The sequence below is a fragment of the Musca autumnalis genome, unplaced genomic scaffold (genome assembly GCF_047663935.1).
Source record: "Musca autumnalis isolate F117 unplaced genomic scaffold, ASM4766393v1 scaffold_4, whole genome shotgun sequence".
NCBI classification, from domain to species: Eukaryota; Metazoa; Arthropoda; class Insecta; order Diptera; family Muscidae; genus Musca; species Musca autumnalis.
The window spans coordinates 92,945,157-92,964,819 of NW_027411977.1; the positions used below are offsets into that span (position 1 = coordinate 92,945,157).

At 36.4% G+C, this 19,663-nt stretch overlaps 1 protein-coding gene across 3 annotated transcripts in view; it reads left to right on the forward strand.

Annotated features, from left to right (window-relative positions):
* The first annotated feature begins 8,583 nt into the window (after positions 1-8,583).
* LOC141401686 (SEC14 domain and spectrin repeat-containing protein 1-B) overlaps positions 8,584-19,663 on the forward strand; it is a 134,659-nt gene continuing 123,579 nt past the window's right edge. Inside the window, exon 1 of one of the 3 annotated variants that reach the window (XM_073982048.1) lies at positions 8,584-8,802. The gene's annotated coding sequence lies outside the window, so the exon portion shown is untranslated. Of the gene's footprint in view, positions 8,857-19,663 lie in introns of all 3 variants that reach the window. The other 2 variants (XM_073982049.1, XM_073982047.1) reach the window with 2 other exon arrangements.

The following is a 19,663-nucleotide window of genomic DNA, read 5'->3' on the forward strand; positions in this document are numbered from 1 at the left end:
TCTTTGCTACTGGCGACAGGAGTGAAATCGGCCTGCACGATTCACCTCTGCTGGCATCCTTGCCAGGCTTCAGTAGCGGGACCACCCTGCCAACTTTCCAGGCATCCGGTACAACATGGGTGGCTAACGATAGGTTGAGAACACTTATTAAATACTCAACTCCAGGTTCATCCAGCTGCTTAAGCATTACCATCGATATTCGGTGCGGGCCCAACGCTTTGGATGATTTAGCGTTTCGGATGGCATCTGCAACATCACTCATCGTAAATTGTGGTGGTACCTCCTCGGCTGGAAGAGCTCTTCTTATACGGCGTAGCACACTTCTCTTCGCCCTATCACTCTCGGGGTGCTCTATGAACTGCCGGTTAAAATAACACGCGCAACTCTTTGGGTCAGTTACTGTCACGATGTTAAAAGTAACAGCCGTTCTGTCATCCTTCTTTTCCGGACTCGAGAGTGATTTAACCGTTGCCCACAATTTACTTATTCCTACACCAATGTTGCATTGCTTCAGATGGTCTAGCCACTTTTTCCGCTTATGTTCGCCCACTAGCCTGTTGACTCCAAGATTAAGTTCTCTAACTCTTGGGTCTTCGGGGTTCGTACAACGAAGCTCATCACGTTCATTTGCTAGTCCCGTCGCCTCTGCTGGGAAATTTGGTCTTATTTCGGATATTCGGTATGTAGCGAGCGGCTGCTTTAGTGATGATGTCTCGGAAAGTTCCCTCAGCTACCCGAGGATCTGAGGGAGTGGGCAATTGTCTGAAGCGGTGATTGGTAAATTCTCTGAAACCTTGCCAATCAGCTTTCCCATGGTTCAGGAAAGTACGGCGTTCAGAGGTTATGAAGTCGAGTGGTCTGTTTACGGAGACGATGATAGGGAGGTGGTCCGAACTAAGGGAAATGACGGATTGCCAGGATACGTCATTTATCAGACCTGGTGCCACAATGGTGATATCTGCACGCAGAGAAAAAAATATGTTTGATCCAACAATATTCCAAGAGCAAAATATGTATTGTTAACATATTGTTGGATTCCTCATGTAGTATTGTAAATCCAAAAATAGTTTGTGTCAACTGAACAATATTTCTCTCTTTTCTTCGAAAATTTGTTTCTCTTCTCTCGCTATTCGATGCCGTGTTGAAAAAACAATTTTGGTGAGTTGTGGTGTGTTTGTATGACATGCTGCCTTTACCTTTGTTTTTGTGTGTATGTACTTGTGAGACTTTTGTTTTTATTTGTTTCTGTTTTGTTTCATTCTTCTTTCCTTTTCATGTTTGTTATTGTGTTTAATTATTCCTTATGTTGTGGTGGGTGTTCTTGTGGCTTTTTGTTTGTCTTTGTTGTCAGCCAATGCAGCAAACCATGTATTGTGTTCATCAATGATTGCAATATTATACGCGACATTTATATCCAAGTTATGCGAAAAGTGTATATGAGAAGTATATGCACTCAAATCAAAAATTTCTGGGCTGGTTTTCTGTATTGACAATACTTTTTGTAAACAAAATTAGATTATGATAGTTCCTACAATCGGTTTTGTTAACGATTTTAACAATATTGCGGAAATTCGAAAGTTGTTTTGTTTTCTATGTTTGGAACAAAAGATGGTATTTTTGGATTTGGATTACAATGTTTGAACAAAACAAATACATTTTTGGAACCAAAACATATATTTTTGTTCCAACAAAAGCGAAAAATATTTTTTCTCTGCGTGTGGCGAGCTGAGGCAGTTTCCTCTAATCCTCGTAGGAGCATCTTCATTCACCGCGCAAAACGTGGAGCTATCGATTTGCTCTGCCAGCGCTGTACCCCTCTGGTCATATAACGCCGGGGAGCTTTGTTTCCTGGATCGCGGCGACCATGATGTTTTTCCGACTCATAAAGTCCACAATTTCACTGACCATATTGCGGAGACCGTTGCAATTGAATTGCAGGAATGATGCATTTCCGGGCCGTTGAACAACAACATGTGGTGTTAGATGCTGCATTTGCTGTTGTTGTTGGGGAGACTGCGGGGCGTCTCGTATTCCGACGACGACGAAGAGTCAGGCGACGACGTAGAAGACGCACTGGGTGATGTGCTGACGCAGCAAGCCAGCAACATACCTGTCGCTGTAATCCCGGGAGCTACTAAGGCCAGAGCACCCACGAAAATGCACCCATTCCATACATCCATTACATCTCACCATTGTTGACATGTGGTGGATGCTGATCTGGCAAACGGAACAGATTCATACTGGCCCGGGGTTCATTTCTATCCCGGCACGGACCAGAAGGGCTCAGGGCAGGCACTCCGGGTATAAATTGCCGCTCCCATGGTGAAAAAATACACGAACACATAATTGTTGAGGTGGCGGCCCCTGATCGAAGATTCCTCCGAGTCAATCCGGTGCATAGAACCGGCCGGCGGCGCGTAGATTGTTTTTTAAATCGGTACCGCTAAATCGGTACTTTTTTCATTGTGCGACAGCCTGTGCGAATTGAAACACCTTTGTCACAAAAAACGTTTGTATTTAGGGGGTCTTCAGATTGGGTTATGAACATGCCGCAAAGATGTGGATTAGGATAAAATCTCAAAATTTTGGGGGGGAAGTACCTAAAGGAATGGACCGACATAGTTCATTTTGGAAGTGTGTCTTATTTTGGGAGTCATTCCTCTCGAAAGAACCATTATATCAAGATAAAAGGACTTGCACACGAAAAACATCATATCGCTGTAAGCAGGGCTACTAGAAGAACCTTCTCTAAAAATTTCCATAAGATTCTCGCACAGACCCTTAACCGCACTTAAACAAAAATGTTGATCATGTGTGGGGGTGGCAGGCACCCTAAGGAATGGACCGATAGGGCCAACTTTTGAATATAAACTAAGCTGGGACCAAATATTTCGAGACCCAAAGTTTGGACCAAAGCGATTCCTCCGTTTAGCGAATATTTTCGAACTTTGGTGGGGCAGGTACCGCAAGGAGTGGTCACATAAGCACCATCTTCGAGTATTAAAATATTACGATATGCAAACGCAGTATTCGGTTCGGCAGTTTTCGTTCGCACCAACCACAACACATGCTGGCCGTTGGCGTTTTTTACAGTTTCCGGGTCATTTTCTCAAGAAGTTTGGACTTGCCACTGAAAAAAACTTGTACCATCGTAATAGGGGCCTGGAGTGCAACATGTTGCAAATCAAAACGATTCGAGCGGAGGTCATAACCTGCACTTTTCCGAAATTTGGTGTGCGAGGTATGCGAAGGAGTTGACATATATAGTCCATATTCTAACTTGATCTATGTCTCCCACGCGCTTCATGCACAACACATGGTGTCATAGCGGATTTTTACAGCTTTTAGACCATTTTCGCAGGAAGTATGGACTTGCCCCTGAAAAAACTTGCACGGTCGTAATGGGTGCAGCGAATACCAGTTGTTACAACAAAAATCAAAAGGATTCGAGGGGAGGTCTTAAACTACACTTTTCCGTAATTTTGTGTGGGAGGTACTCGAAGCAGTGGACCGTTATAGTCCATATTCGAACTTGATCTATGTCTCTTAGAAATATTAAGATGCCCAAAGTTATGACCAATTTGGTTACTCCCTTCGAATGTTATCGTGCGAATAATTTTAGCGAAAAATGTTGAACTTTTGTGGGGAAGGTACCCGAACTTAAACTAAGTTTGGACAAAATATTACGAATGCCAAATTTGGACCCGATCGGTTGCTTTGTTTGAAAGATATCGTGCGCACCAGTCAGACAGACAGACAGACGGACGGACATGGCTAAATCGACTCCAAACTAAAAACCATTATTTCGATAAGACACATTTCGCCCGTATGAATGAGTGTATACCCTCGTTAGCATAAATGCTCCTTCCGATACTTTTCCTTGACGAGAATGGTATATTCTTTGCCACTGGGCTTCCACATTATCGGTACAAGGAGTTACGTCCTCCAGTATTTCGGTAAATATAGCGGAGTAGGATTGTGCTAAGATTAAGATTCTTGTCATTCAGCTTCCGTACAGTGATAAATTGTACTATTGCTGCGACATTAAGACGAGTGTGTATCATGGCTGCTACAAGCAGATGGTCCGAACCTATGTGCGCACTAGGGTTATGACTTTTTTACAACCTCGTATCCCTGTATGATCTCAGTAATCTTGGCGACATTTCCTGAGTATTTCAGCCATGTAAAACTTATCTACAAGTGGTGTTTTAGAACACGCCCTTCGGACTCGGCGATAAACTGTAGGTTCCATATCATTGAGCTAATATGAATCGGGGTGCGCTCATTGATATTGTAAGAGAAGTCTCCCTCTTCCAGCCTGGGATGTTTGTGGAACAATTATATATATTATATCTCTGTAAGATATTTTAATCAGTTTTTACCTAAGTTTACATAAAAGCTTAATTATAAAGTAATTCGATCAAAACAGCTTCCGCACAAAAAGCTTTTAAAGTTTTTACTTCTCAGAACTTTTGAAAATTTTTTGAAGTCACTGTAAGCAGATATTTAATTGAAAAGGCACACGATATAACCAAAATTCCATAACCGTTTGATTCTCACTAATTTTATCGTCATATTTATATATCACTTTATATTATATATAAATTTATTTCATATATCATAAAAATTAAAAGTGGTTTGTGCGGGACCTTTTTCAATATTTAGATGCAAAGTTATTCTAGTCATTAAAAGGCAAAAGATCATTCATTCATTCATAATTTGAAAAAAAAAACAAGTAAGACAAGGCTATAGTCGTGCGGGGCCGACCATGTCATACCCTACACTTTACCCCTGGGAATTAGCTTTCCACCTATCAAAATTTCTTTATGGAACAAATAAACTTATTTTAAGAAGTAAATTTGTGGATTATTGTACCATATCACACCAAGCTAAAATAATGACATTTTAAATGTTTCACAAACATCCCAAAAGGGACAACGCTCAATGATATGGAACCCACAGCTTATCTCCGCGTCCGAACGGCGTGTCCTAGGACACCAGTCTTACATCACTGAAATACTCAGAAAATGTCGCAAACCTTACTGAAGGATATTTTGTAACCGTTGAAAATTTGATTTTGCCTAGCTAGGGAATCATTTTGAAAAAAGGTGGCGAAGCGACCCATGCTGCAATGCATGTATAAAAATTCAATTAGACAACTAAAACTTTAGGGCACCATGTAATTTGCAATAATGCAACAACTGGGAATGGGAAAATGTAGTTCTCTACACAAAACCCATTATATATTAAGCAGCAAGCCCGTTATTTAGCAGACGAAGAAGATCAGTAGTTCTATTTTAATATGTAGTCTACTTTGCGGTATATGCCCTCCAGGAAATAAAATATAGACCAACAATCTATTAGCTTCATTTCGTTTTCGGATGAGACCTAATAAATGATGCCGACATGCCGACCTTGGGATAAAAGATATTTTCCCTCTCAATTTTAGCATTAAAATCTCTTAGAACAAGCTTAATGTCATGGTCAGGGGCTAGTAGAATATATGAATATATCCTATTCATATTTCTCTTTGGTCACCCGTCTCAAATCAAGTAAGGTAAGTTAGTGCATTTTTACCTTTGATTACACTGTGTAACATTTTTAAGAGCTGAGGATTGTTTGAAAGTACAGACCCAAACGACAAAAGCCCTAGTTGGGTTTTGTTGTGTCAGATCCTGCTTGCATTTTAGGGCCCCATCGATATATGGTTAAATATTGACTTTTTAAAGAAATTCTGTGCTATATCTCTGAAACCTATGTGAATCTTTATCTGACCTATGTGAATCTTTATCTGTAGATAAGAGCAAGAATAAAATATTTGGGGAAATAATGAACTTGAAAAACTACATTTATTGCCTCAAATTTTATAAAATTTCAAAAAATTCCAAAACCGTAAATTTTTCCTTAATGTTTTCTTTTGGAAAAATATTCCCTGGAATGTTATACACAACTCTCCAGAACATGCCATTGTTGTAAAATGCCTCTATCACGTTGTTTTCAGTATATTTGTCAATGACGATTTAATAAATATGTCAATAATGTGGTGAAATACAAAAAACGAGAATAAACTGTTGGTGTGAACTGTGTTTGAAATACGTGTTGTAATAGATATGATGCAAAATACCGCTGAAACAACATGAAGTAAGCATGTTAGAGATTCAGAATGTTCCGAAGAATTGCTGGGAACTTTATTTGGAAGATTTTTGCAAAGGGTTACTTGGTTCAACTCCCAATAGTTTAGCTGATACTGACCGAATTTCAGCAATTATGTAAAATTTTCTATATATCATCGATTTTGATGCCCTAGATGGAGTTTTCCTTATGTGGTCTGTTCAGAAGATAATTTCTATTCGTTGAGGGCTACAATATTGCCAAAGATGGTAAGGTTAAATTCCTAATCATTTCTGAGATAAAGGACCGATAAATGCAAAAAAAAACTGTAGTTTTAGCCCGGTTCAGATGAGGCCATAAAATCCGAACTGGATCTGACAACACAAAACCCTACTAGGCTTTTTGTAGTCTCAATATGTACTTTTCAAAAATTCATACTAGAAGTTGTTTGCATTTTCAGTGTTGCATAGTGTTATTTAAAATACTGAATAAACAAAAAACTAAAAAAAATTAACCATTCCTTAAAAAATCTATGCCACCAAAGTATCAATTCTTATTCCTTCTTCTATGTATTTGGCTTCAACAAATTAATTGGGCGCCACATACATTTTCTATTTTTTTTATACCCTACACCACTATGTGGTAAGGGGTATTATGTGTTAGTGCATTTGTATGTAACATACAAAAGGAAGCGAGATAGACCCATAGTTCCTTCTAGGGATATACATAGAATCACTTTCTGAGTCGATTTATGCATGTCCGTCCGTCCGTCCGTCCGTCCGTCCGTTCGCAACATACAGGTCGCATTTGTTGACCGATTTCGCTGAAAATTGTGGAATACCATTTTTTTAGCCGTCGGAAGATCAAGTTCGAAGATGGGATATATCGGTCCACGTTTTGGTATAGCCCCCATATAACGGTACCCCCCGATTTACGGTATTTTGACGTTTTCAGCTACATTTTCAGACCGATTTGGCTATAATTTGACATTTAGGGTTCTTAAGTGTCAATAAACTTATATAACAAAACTTGTGGACATAGGTCCACGTTTTGGTATAGCCCCCATATAACGGTACCCCCCGATTTGCGGTATTTTGACGTTTTTAGCTACATTTTCAGACCGATTTAGCTATAACTTGACATTTAGGGTTCTTAAGTGTCAATAAACTTATATAACAAAAGTTGTGGACATAGGTCCACGTTTTGGTATAGCCCCCATATAACAGTACCCTCCGATTTGCGGTATTTTGACGTTTTTAGCTACATTTTCAGACCGATGTAGCTATAATTTGACATTAAGTTTCTTAAATGTCAATAAACTTATATAAACAAACTTGTGGACATAGGTCCACGTTTTGGTATAGCCCCCATATAACGGTACCCCCGATTTGCGGTGTTTTGACGTTTTCAGCTACATTTTCAGACCGATTTGGCTATAATTTGACATTTAGGGTTCTTAAGTATCAATAAACTTATATAACAAAAGTTGTGGACATAGGTCCACGTTTCGGTATAGCCCCCATATAACGGTACCCCCCGATTTACGGTATTTTGACAGTTTTAGCTACATTTTCAGACCGATTTAGCTATATTTTGACACTTAGGATTCTTAAGTGTCAATAAACTTATATAAACAAACTTGTGGACATAGGTCCACGTTTTGATATAGCCCCCATATAACGGTACCCCCGATTTGCGGTGTTTTGACGTTTGTAGCGACATTTTCAGACCGATGTAGCTTTAATTTGACATTTAAAGTTCTTAAATGTCAATAAACTTATATGACAAAACTTGTGGACATAGGTCCACGTTTTGGTATAGCCCCCATATAACGGTTCATTTAAGTTCATATTTTCGTATAGCCCAGATACCTCCGAACTAGCTGTTAATGACATTTGAAGTTCCCACGTTATGTACCGATTTTCGATATTTTGAAGATTCTAGCTAAATTTTTTAACCGAATTAGGAGATATTTGACATTAAAGGCTCCCATCAAAAACTGTCAACATAGGTCCATGTTTTATTATAACTTCTATATAACAGTACCTCCCAATTTCTAGCCCACCAAAAATTGTCAGCATACATAGTTAGATATACATAGGCACCTTAAAAAAGGGCCTCCCGAATGAAGCATAAATGTACATAAACATTATCTGACATTTTAACGTACCCACTTAAAGTTGGGGACAGGAATGAAAAGTAATTATTCCATTTTAGTTCAGAATATTTTATGGTGGAGGGTATGAAAAGTTCGGCCCGGTCGAACTTAATGCTTTTTTACTCGTTTTAAATTAATAAACCATAACATTTAGTATGGCCATAACAAAACACATGTCTGTGTCACAAAGTTTTTTTTGTTGGCAAACAACATTCCAATGCAACAGCAACATCGAACATGTCTGTTGGCCAACATTAAAGCATTACCAACATCAGAATTTTTCACGGAGCATAAATTTACAAAAGCCAGACTTTAGTTTGAGCTTAGAGGCGCGAACATGAGGTTGTTTTGACCGGGCTTATATTACGGTACGTGTTTGTGTGTGTAGAAAACGCGCGTTTTGGCCTTTAAAAGGCTACTCCAACATAAATTCAAAAAAAAAAAAAAAAAAAAAAAAACATAAAAAAACAAAATTGTTTTGGCAATTTGAAATAAAAATACAAATTGTGCAAATTCATGAAAAAGTAAAAAAGGTGATTTAAACTTCCATTTGTGGCAGTACAATTTGAAACCATCACCAAAAAAGTGTAGGTTGACATAAATGTTTGCGTTATTGTCTGGAGTTATTTTGTTGTTGTTGTGTTTTTTTGCCTATAATGAAAGTTTAACATAACAATTGTAATGTTAAAATATACTACAAAAAAACAAAAATTTTAAAAATGCAAACAGGTTTTCAGCAAAAGAAAAAAAAAGTAATTGTGCAAAGTTTCAAAGTGTGTTGAGTAAACCTGATCTATGCCAATACTTAACTGTTATCTGAGAATTATGGAATTTTAAGTGTTACAAAGCTAGCAATTAAAAACAGAACGCATTACATTTTTTAAAAACTAAATTGACAAAAAATAAAAAGTGTGTTGTTTAGTCAAATCTATAGTTATTGGCTACTTATATAATTTATTTTTTTAATTGTTGTGCGATGAATATTGTGTTTAACGAAATAAATAGGCTCAAAAAATATACATACATTTGTACATAGAACACATACATAGTATGTATGTTTGCATGTACACAAATTCCGCGATCAAGTATTATCTTTGTTCCATGTTCAAGTGTCTGTTAAATACTTCAATATCTGTCATTTCAATTTAAAGTGTTATTTATTGTGATTTCTTAAGTGTTCAGAATAAAAGGAGTATTTTGATGTGTTGGAGTTACAAAAGCAATATTTATAAAAGGAGTATTTTGATGTGTTCGAGTTACAAAAGGAATATTTATATTGAATAACATATGTATGTACTTAAAATTAAACGTAACATTTGTTTCCATTTAACGTAGTTTAATTTCAACAAGTTAAAATACAGATAGCCTCTTACAATCTGCTAGTAGTTTTTTCATTGACCCAAAGCTTATTCAACTAGGGTTTTTAAAGAAATTTTTTCATTCACCCAAAGCCAATAAAACGTGGATTTTTAAGTAAATTTTTTCATTGACCCATAGCCCATTAAACCTGGACTTTTTAAAGAATGTTTTCCTTGACCCAAAACCCATTAAACGTGGATTTTGTAAAGAATTTTTTTCATTGACCCAAAGCTCATTAAAAGTGTTTTTTTAAAGAATTTTTTATTGACCCAAAGCCCATTAAAAGTGGATTTTTTAAAGAATTTTTTCCTTGACCCATGGCTCATTACAGGTGGATTTTTTAAAGAAATTTTTTCATTTAAACCAAAGCCCATTAAAGATTTTTTAAAGAAATTTTTCATTATACCAAAGCCCATTAAAGATTTTTTAAAGAAATTTTTCATTATACCAAAGCCCATTAAAGATTTTTTAAAGAAATTTTTCATTATACCAAAGCCCATTAAAGATGTTTTAAAGAAATTTTTTCATTATACCAAAGCCCATTAAAGATTTTTTAAAGAAGTTTGTTCATTGACCCAAAGCCCATTAAAGATTTTTAAAAAATTTTTTCCTTGACCCAAAGCTCATTATAGGTGGATTTTTTAAAGAATTTTTTTCATTGACCCAAAGCTCATTAAACGTGCATTTTTAAAGAAATTTTCTTTCGTTGACCCAAAGGTCATTAGACGTGGATTGTTTAATGAAATGTTTTCATCGACCTAATGCCCATTAAACGTGGATTTTTTTAAAGAATTTTTTTCATTGTCCCAAAGCCCATTAAACTTGGAGTTTTTAAAGAAATTGTTTCATTGACCAACTGCTTATAAAACGTGGATTTTTGAAATAATTTTTTTCATTGAGGTAAAGCTTACTAAACGTGGATTTTTTAAAGTCATTTTTTCATTGACCCAAAGTCTATTAAACGTGGATTTTTTAAAGAAATTTTTTCATTGACCCAAAGCCCATTAAATGTGGATTTTTTAAAGAAATTTTTTCACTGACCCAAAGCCCATTAAAAGTGGATTTTTTAAAGAATTTTTTCCTTGACCCAAGGCTCATTACAGGTGGATTTTTTAAAGAATTTTTTTCATTGACCAAAATCCTATTAAACGTGGATTTTTTAAAGAAATTTTTTCATTGTCCTAAAGCCCATTAAACTTGGATTTTTTAAAGAAATTTTTTCATTGTCCTAAAGCCCATTAAACGTGGATTTTTTAAAGAAATTTTTTCATTGTCCTAAAGCCCATTAAACGTGGATTTTTTAAAGAAATTTTTTCATTGTCCTAAAGCCCATTAAAAGTGGATTTTTTAAAGAAATTTTTTCATTGTCCTAAAGCCCATTAAACGTGGATTTTTTAAAGAAATTTTTTCATTGTCCTAAAGCCCATTAAACGTGGATTTTTTAAAGAAATTTTTTCATTGTCCTAAAGCCCATTAAACGTGGATTTTTTAAAGAAATTTTTTCATTGTCCTAAAGCCCATTAGACGAGGATTTTTTAAAGAAATTTTTTCGTTGACCCAAAGCCCATTAAACGTGGATTTTTTAAAGAAATTTTTTTATTGACCCCAAAAGTGGATTTTTTTAAAAAAATTTTTTCACTGGCCCAGAACCCATTAAACTAAGATTTAAAAAAAAAAAAATTTATTGACCCAAAGCCCATTAAATGTGGATTTTTTAAAGAAATGTTTTCACTGACCAAAAGCCTGATAAACGTGGATTTTTAAAAGAAATTTTTACATTGATCCAAAGCCCATTAAACTTGGATTTTTTAAAGAAATTTTTTAATTGACCCGCAGCCTATTAAACGTGGATTTTTTAAAGAAATTCTTTCATTGACCCAAAATCCATTAAACCTGGATTGTTTAAAGAATTTTATTCATTGACCCAAAGCGCATTAAACGTGGATTTTTCAAAGAATTTTATTCATTGACCCAAAGCCCATTAAACGTGAATTTTTTTAAAGAATTTTTTCCTTGACCCAAAGCCCAGTAATCGTGGATTTTTTAAAGATTTTTTTTCATTGACCCAAAGCCCATTAAAAGTGGATTTTTAAATAAATTGTTTCATTGATCCAAAGCCCATTAAACGTGGATTTTTTAAATAAATTGTTTCATTGATCCAAAGTCCATTAAACGTGAATTTTTTTAAGAATTTTTTCCTTGACCCAAAGCCCAGTAAACGTGGATTTTTTAAAGATTTTTTTCATTGACCTAAAGCCTATTAAACGTGGATTTTTTAAAGAAATTTTTTTCATAGACCCAAAACCCATTAAACCTGGATTTTTTAAAGAAAATTTTTCGTAGCCCCAAAGCCCATTAAACCTGGGTTTTTTTAAAAAAAAATTATTGACCCACAGCTCATTAAACGTGGATTTTTTAAAGAAAATTTTTCGTAGCCCCAAAGCCCATTAAACCTGGGTTTTTAAAAAAAAATTATTGACCCACAGCTCATTAAACGTGGATTTTTTAAAGAAATTTTTTCGTTGAACCAAAGCTTATTCAACCTGGATTTAAAAAAAAATTATTGACCCTCAGCCCATTAAACGTGGATTATTTAAAGAATTTTTTTCATTGACCCAAAGTCCATTAAACGTGGCTTTTTTTAATGATTTTTTTCATTGACCTAAAACCCATTAAACGTGGATTTTTTAAGATTTTTTAAACGTTGATTTTTTAAGTACATTTTTGCATTGACCCAAAGCCCATTCAACGTGGATTTCTTATAGAATTTTTTACATTGACCCAAAGCCTATTAAACGTGGATTTTTTTAAAGAAATTGTTTCCTTGACCAAAGATCATTAATAGTGGATTTTTTAAAGAAATTTTTTCATCGACCCAAAATCCATTAAAGCTGGATTGTTTAAAGAATGTTTTTCATTGACCCAAAGCCCATTAAAACTGAATTTTTTAAAAGTTTTTTCACTGACCTAAAAGCTTTTAAATGTGGATTTTTTAAAGATATTTTTAAACGTTGCTTTTTAAAATAAATTTTTTCATTGACCGAAAGCCCACTAAAAGTGAACTTTTTAAACAAATTTTTCCATTGGCCCAAAGCCCATTTAACCTGGATTTTTTTAAAAAAAATTTATTGATCCCCAGCCCATTAAACGTGGATTATTTAAAGAAATTTTTTCATTTTTTAAATGTTGATTTTTTAAGTAGATTTTTTCATTGACCCAAAAGCCCATTAAGCGTGGATTTTTTAAAAATTTTTTCATTTTTTAGATTTTTTAAATGTTGATTTTTTAAGTACATTTTTTCATTGACCCAAAAGCCCATTAAACGTGGATTTTTAAAAAATTTTTTTCATTGACCCAAATCCCATTAAACGTGGATTTTTTAAAGAAATTTTTCCATTGGCCCAAAGCCCATTTAACGTGGATTTTTAAAGAAAATTTTCCATTGACCCAAAGCCAATTTAACGTGGATTTTTTAAAGAATTTTTTTCATTGATCCAAAGCCCATTAAACGTGAATTTTTTAAAGAATTTTTTCATTGACCCAAAGCCCATTAAACGTGGATTTTTTAAAGAATTTTTTTCATTGACCCAAAGCCCATTAAATGTTTTTTTTTTTTTCATTTCTTTTAATTAATTCTTTTTGCCTTTTTTTGATTTTCAATTTCCTTCCAAATTGTACAAAAGAAAAAATGCGTGGGATAAAAATCCATTTAAACGCCATGTATTTTAGAGACATATCATAAATAAAGCAACATAAATAACTGTCACAAAAATAAACGAATTTTGACATTTATTGTGTTGGGTGACTGTCACACATTCAATATTTACCTGCAACTGTTGTTTGGTATCAATTTCGAATAACGAAAATTTATCACCATCACAAGGAAGCTGATGGCGGTGTGAAGTTTAAAAACCTGTTTTAGGTCGCATACCATACATTTTTCGTATATTGTATTGTTTCGCCTTTTCTCTCTATGGAATACGAAGTACAATGCCTGAAAATCAATCAAAAGATTGATTTTATATAAAATATTTCTCTTTAAGTTGATAATATTTACATACGACGCTGTCATGATGACCATGAAAAGGCCATTGTTGAAGAGGTAGAGTGAAAAAAACAAGAACTTATCACTGCTGTGTGATATTACGGTGTCCGACACCTGTTTTCTATGTAATTAAATTGTAGACATGATAATTCTGAAAATGATTTATGAGAACTTTAATTAACAGAATTTCAAATAAAGAAGGTTTCGTTGATATATCGACACCTCCAAATAATAGTATGCTAAGTCTGAAAAGTGAGTTTTGCAGGAGAAGCTCTCAAAGTTTACAGTTTTCATTGACCTTCACTACTATTCTGAGTAAACATTTGTTTATAACTTCTGTTCGGATTGACCGATCATTACCAAAATTTGACAGAATTTAAGTTAAAGGACGTAAACTGTAAAAATGTAAAGAACTTGAAAACATGCTAAGTCGACTTAGCATACTATTATTTGGAGGCGTCGATATGTATATGTAGATTTATGTATGTGAAAGATGGTTCTTTTAATATGGTTAGCAGGGCTGCAGAGTCAAAGTCAAACATATATCAAATATTTAAAGCAAATAAGATGTTTGTATCGGGTGCTGGAAGTTCCTGATTTTACTACATGAAAACTGAACTTATTGAACGTCATCAAAAATGTTTTCCCTTCCAATTTTAGCATGTAATTTTGGTTTTACGAGAGGTCGGTTTTCTTTTATAAGGGTTTACGTAGATCAGTGTAGCATCTGTCGGTCAATATTATTCTTTTTTAATTTAAAAACCGATGTTATTTTTTATTTATGGTGGTGCCGAGGTAAATAAAGTCATTAAGTCATGCCCTAGTTCCTACATCTCAGCTTGTCACAGATAGCTGTGGTGTCGAATGTGGCCCCTAGAATAGCTTGTGGTCGAAATTTTGCTACCATCGTCATGGTCGATTCAACTCTGTTATCACCTCTGGCCACAGATTTATTGGCGAATATTTGTATATTCCTCGCGTGGAAAAAGGTGATAAGATCAGTCAAACAGGAGTTCAGTCTTTCACAAATAACATCAGGGAAGAAAACTGAACCTGCGGAATAAACAGTTCCGTAGATATCACCCCACATTGGGGAACTTCCTGTTTCACTATAAGGGACTTGGACTTCTTGTTCCTGAATTCCACGTGCGACGGCCGTCCACACATGTAATCGTTTATCTAACGTTTCAAACTTGGCCATATCCACCATATGGTTATTAGGATGGCTCTCACGGTAGCACCCCAGCAAGTACTGCAACAAACGCATACCATTGTGTTGCTGTATTGGAAGAATCTTTGCCCCCTCATGTAGATGGTCCACAGAATAAATGTGGAAGCACCCTGATTTTTTTCCATCGTGTTGCACTTATATTCGCGAACCATACAGGTGCCTCATTGTTAACCACAGGCCCACTTATCGCGTTATATGTGGTCAACAAACGTTTATCTGCAACTCAAGTGCTGCCGGCTAAGGAATTGAGGACCGTGTATCTATGTACATCTCAGCTTGTTATGACATTCAACTCTGTTCTCACCTCTGCCGTGCATTCTGTGAACAGAGTGGCCGCAGATTTAGTGGCAGATATTTTCATATGTTTCGCGTGGAAAAAGCTTGTAAGATCAGTCAAAATGGAGTTCAGCCTTTCATTAGGGATGGTACCTGACGCCAAGATCGTAGAATCATCCCCACGCGTTATGATCTCAATGCCGTCTGGAAGGGCTGGAATACAGTAGAACAAAACAAAACATTGTTGCACAACATCCCATACAAGGACAAGGGAGACTTCTCTTCTTGAGTGCACCCGGATTCATATTAGCTCAATGATATGGGACCTACAGTTTATCGCAGAGTCCGAACGGCGTGTCCTACGACACCACTTGTAGAGAAGTTTTACATGGCTGAAATACTCAGGAAATGTCGCCAACATTACTGAGGGGTATTTTGCCACCGTTGAAAATTTGATGTTGCCTAGTCGGGGAATCGAACCCACGACCTTACAGGAGAGGTAGAGGTTAAAGAGTTCCGAAGATATGACCTCACCTTGGTAACTTCCTGTTTCAATCTACAGGGTTTGGACTTCTTGTTTCTGAATTCCATGTACGACTGATATACGACTCAATGTACACTGTCCTGCATGCCGCGCTATTGTCTTAAGTAGACAAACGACACTCAAGATCGTACCATGGATTTTTAGGTGGTGGTACACAAGTATAGATTTTGCGGCACTTTGATTCTTTTTTATCGAGAGACAAGGAGCGGCGTCTTCCCCCTGGGGACATCCTCCAGGCCAGGCTGCTGTCATTCTTTTTGCCGCTGCTATATCGCCTCATTCTGTTGTCGGCAGGCTGAAATCTCCGTTAGTGGGACCAAATATATTTTCTTTCCCAATTTTAACATTAACACCCAAAATTTCGAGACGATCCGATCAAAATTGTGACCTGTGATATCTACTTTGTTTGACCACCTTTGCATCAATGTAAAGGTAATATTTTCTTCTTCCATTGACAGCTTTGCCGTTGGAATACCCCTACCAGAAGCCGAGATATTCGCAAACGAAAAAAACGTTGAATATTCCTCCAAATGAGTTCTCCCCATTTCGACCCCTGAATATTATCCGACAAGCACCAAAGCCAATAGGCTTCTTACTCTGTGGGACCCCCATCAACCCCCACAATTTCGTGACTATCCGATCAAACTGTAGCGTGATTACAAAAAAAAAAAATATGAAAAATTGGAAAAATTGGATTGCGATATATCGGTTGTTTGACCACCTACGCCCTCATACTTTGCATCAATGTAAAGGAGATCTTTCCTTCTTCCATTGACGGGCTTTATTTTCGAATACTCCTATCCTGCCGAATAAAGTGCCGAATAAAGATCACAGACGATTACACACTGTATTGTAGGTGGCTTGGAACGAAAGATGGGCTAGGTATTGGATTTATGGTAAATGGGACGCATAAAAACTAGCCTCGACCGAAGAGAAAGATGTACAGACCAATGATATATCCTACGAGTGCCTAGAGAGCATATGACCGCAGTCCTGGCCATAACATTACGATTTTTCAAAAAGATTTTAATGTTAAAATTGGGAAAGAAAATATATTTGGTTCCACTAACGGAGATTTCAGCCTGCCGATAACAGAATGAGGCGATATAGCAGCGGCAAAAAGAATGACAGCAGTCTGGCCTGGAGGATGTCCGTAGGGGGAAGACGCCGCTCCTTGTCTCTCGATTAAAAAGAATCAAACAGTCCCAGAGAGAAAGAAGCATATTGAGTTTGGTGTTAGTCGAAAGCCTTATGAACAGGGGGTAGTGGTGAAGGGTATCACATAGTCGGCCCCATCCCGACTATAGCCTTTTCTCACTTGTTTCATAGTAGGTTGATTTTTTGCCAAGCTACGAAAGTTCTTCTGGGTGAACAATTTAGCAGATGACACCAATGGGTGGTCAGTGTCCACTTGAAATGAAAGAGAGACCAAGATAAAACCTCTACTTTGCCATGTTAAAGCCGGTCAGGACCGTTGCTTGAAATCTTCCACTCCCTACTTTACCCAAAATGCAATGCAATAACATTAGCTTTAAACTGGTTCTATGAACCGTGTTTTGTATTCAGGTGCAAATTTGCAGATCAGGTTCTTAAAACAGGCCTAAGAAACTTTAGCAAAGATTTTACAGAAATGTTTACTAATCCAACGTCGCAAACCCAGGTGTTTATAGTTCTTACGAGCGCACATCTTAGTTACCTTACTACCTGTTGCTACTGTTAAAAATAACTGCCCAGGTGACACCACGGGAAGTCAGTGCCTACTGTGTCTTGGATCACACCATCTCAACACAACTCAAGCTCGTCATGAACTTTTGTTTTATTTATTTAAAAAATTGTAAAACTATTGAACAAATCGTGAAACATTTAGATTTATGTTCATTTCGAATTTTGACTAAAGTTATGTAAAACAAGTAAGAAAGTATCAGTCAGCTGTGCTGACGGAGGTAATCCCTGACAAAAAAAAAAAAAAATAATTATGCCGTATATAAAATATATTGATGTTGTATCACGAGTTTGCTTTAAAATCTGTAGGTACTGTACTGTGGGGCTATACCAAATCATTGACTCGAAATATTAAATTACGTTCAGCTAAGTTTGGAAGAAATTTTTGAAAAAGTTTTAGAGTTATTTTGCACAACAGCCATTTTAGTATGTGCCGGCAGGGTTTTGGAGCTTTTGGGTGCTTATCTCAGGTACCCGTGTAAATGAGGCCGCTAAAATAACCTACTGAAAAAAAGAATCAAAAAGCTGCGAGGGGAGCTCTTAAACTTCACTTTTTCCGAATTTTGTGTGGGAGGTACCCGAAGAAGTGGATCGATGTAGTCCATATTCTAACCTGATATATGACTGGATGAAATAGTACGTTGTGCAAAGTCTGTACCAATCAGAAACTCCTTGCGAGAATTATTTTGCGGATTTACCATTTTGGTTGTTGCCGTCAGGGTTTTATGGAGCTTTTAGGCTAATATTTCAAGAAGTATGGACTTGCGCAGGAAAAAAATTGTACCGTCATAAAGGAAGGACAACCTACTGAAAAAAGTTTCAAAACGATCCGCGAGGAGCTCCTTAAAGTCACTTTGATCCGTTCGAGAGTTATCGTGCGTACCAGCCAGCCAGCTAGACAGACAGATTGAAATGGCTAAATCGACTACAAATTGTCTGAAATTAATTCCGTCCAAACATACTTGGGGTCTAAAACCGTTATTTCGATGAGGCAAATTTTTGGTCGTATCAAAGTGTATATACCCTTTCTAGCCCAAAAGGCTGAGGGTATAAAAAACTATAATAATAAAATATTTTCCATTCGTGGATTGTGTATAGCAATAAATCCATAAATATGAACATACATACTTGACAATCATACCTCGCCCATATTTCTTGCCACTTTTTGTCGCATATTCTTTTTTTAATCAACCATATGAATTTATTATATCTAAAAACTAGCTTCTTAGCGGTATTTATGGCATCCAACCATCCATGCATTTCATCCATCCAATCATACGGAAAACCACTACTCGTGCGTAGAATATATCAATTGACATCGACATGTGTGCCCCAAAAAGCACACATATGCAGCACCCATAATGGGGAGAAATGTTGTCGTCGTTGTTGGTTGGCATCATCATCCAACACTCAATGCCACCCATATTCGATTACAATTAGTTTTCCACACATAACTGGAAAAGCCACAAATTTACATTTTTGCCCATGGACAATTTCTTTACCGGTTTGTGTTTATGTTTCTTTATGGCATGTGAGATACATAGAGGGGAATGATGACGATAATGATAGAATACTGGATTTTATGATGGTTATGTTTATGCTCCATTCCCTCTCTGTTGCCTTAGAGTGAGAAGTAGAAACATGTTGATATTAATGTGTGTTTGTTTCTGACTTATTCTGAAAGTTGTAGTTACGAGTATTAAAAGTAATCAACAGTCAAAAATTATGTTTATACCCTACACCACTATGTGGGGAGGGTATTATAAGTTGGTTTTGGCCAAAAAGTTTGTAACGCATCGAAATAATGGTCGTAGACCCATACTTATATATACCAAAATTAATGTCTCGACGAGCTGAGTCGATCTGGCTATGTGTGTCCGTCCGTCAGTCCGTCCGTCCGTCCGTCTGTCCGTCTGTCCATCTAAACCTTGTAATCACGCTACAGGTCGCAATTTTGATCGCATCGTCACGAAATTTTGCATGTTGATGGGGGTCCCGGAGGGGAAGAAGCCTATTGATTTTGGTGATGGTCGGATAATATTTAGGGGTCGGAAAGGGCAAAAAACTTAGGTGGATAAAAAGACAACGTTTTTTTCCAAAGCGAATATCTCGGCCTCTTTATGGGGTATACCAAAACCAAAACCTGACAATAAAAGTAGAAAATATCACCTTTCTAATGATGTAAAGTAGGTTCTCGTAGGTGATCAAACAACGAAG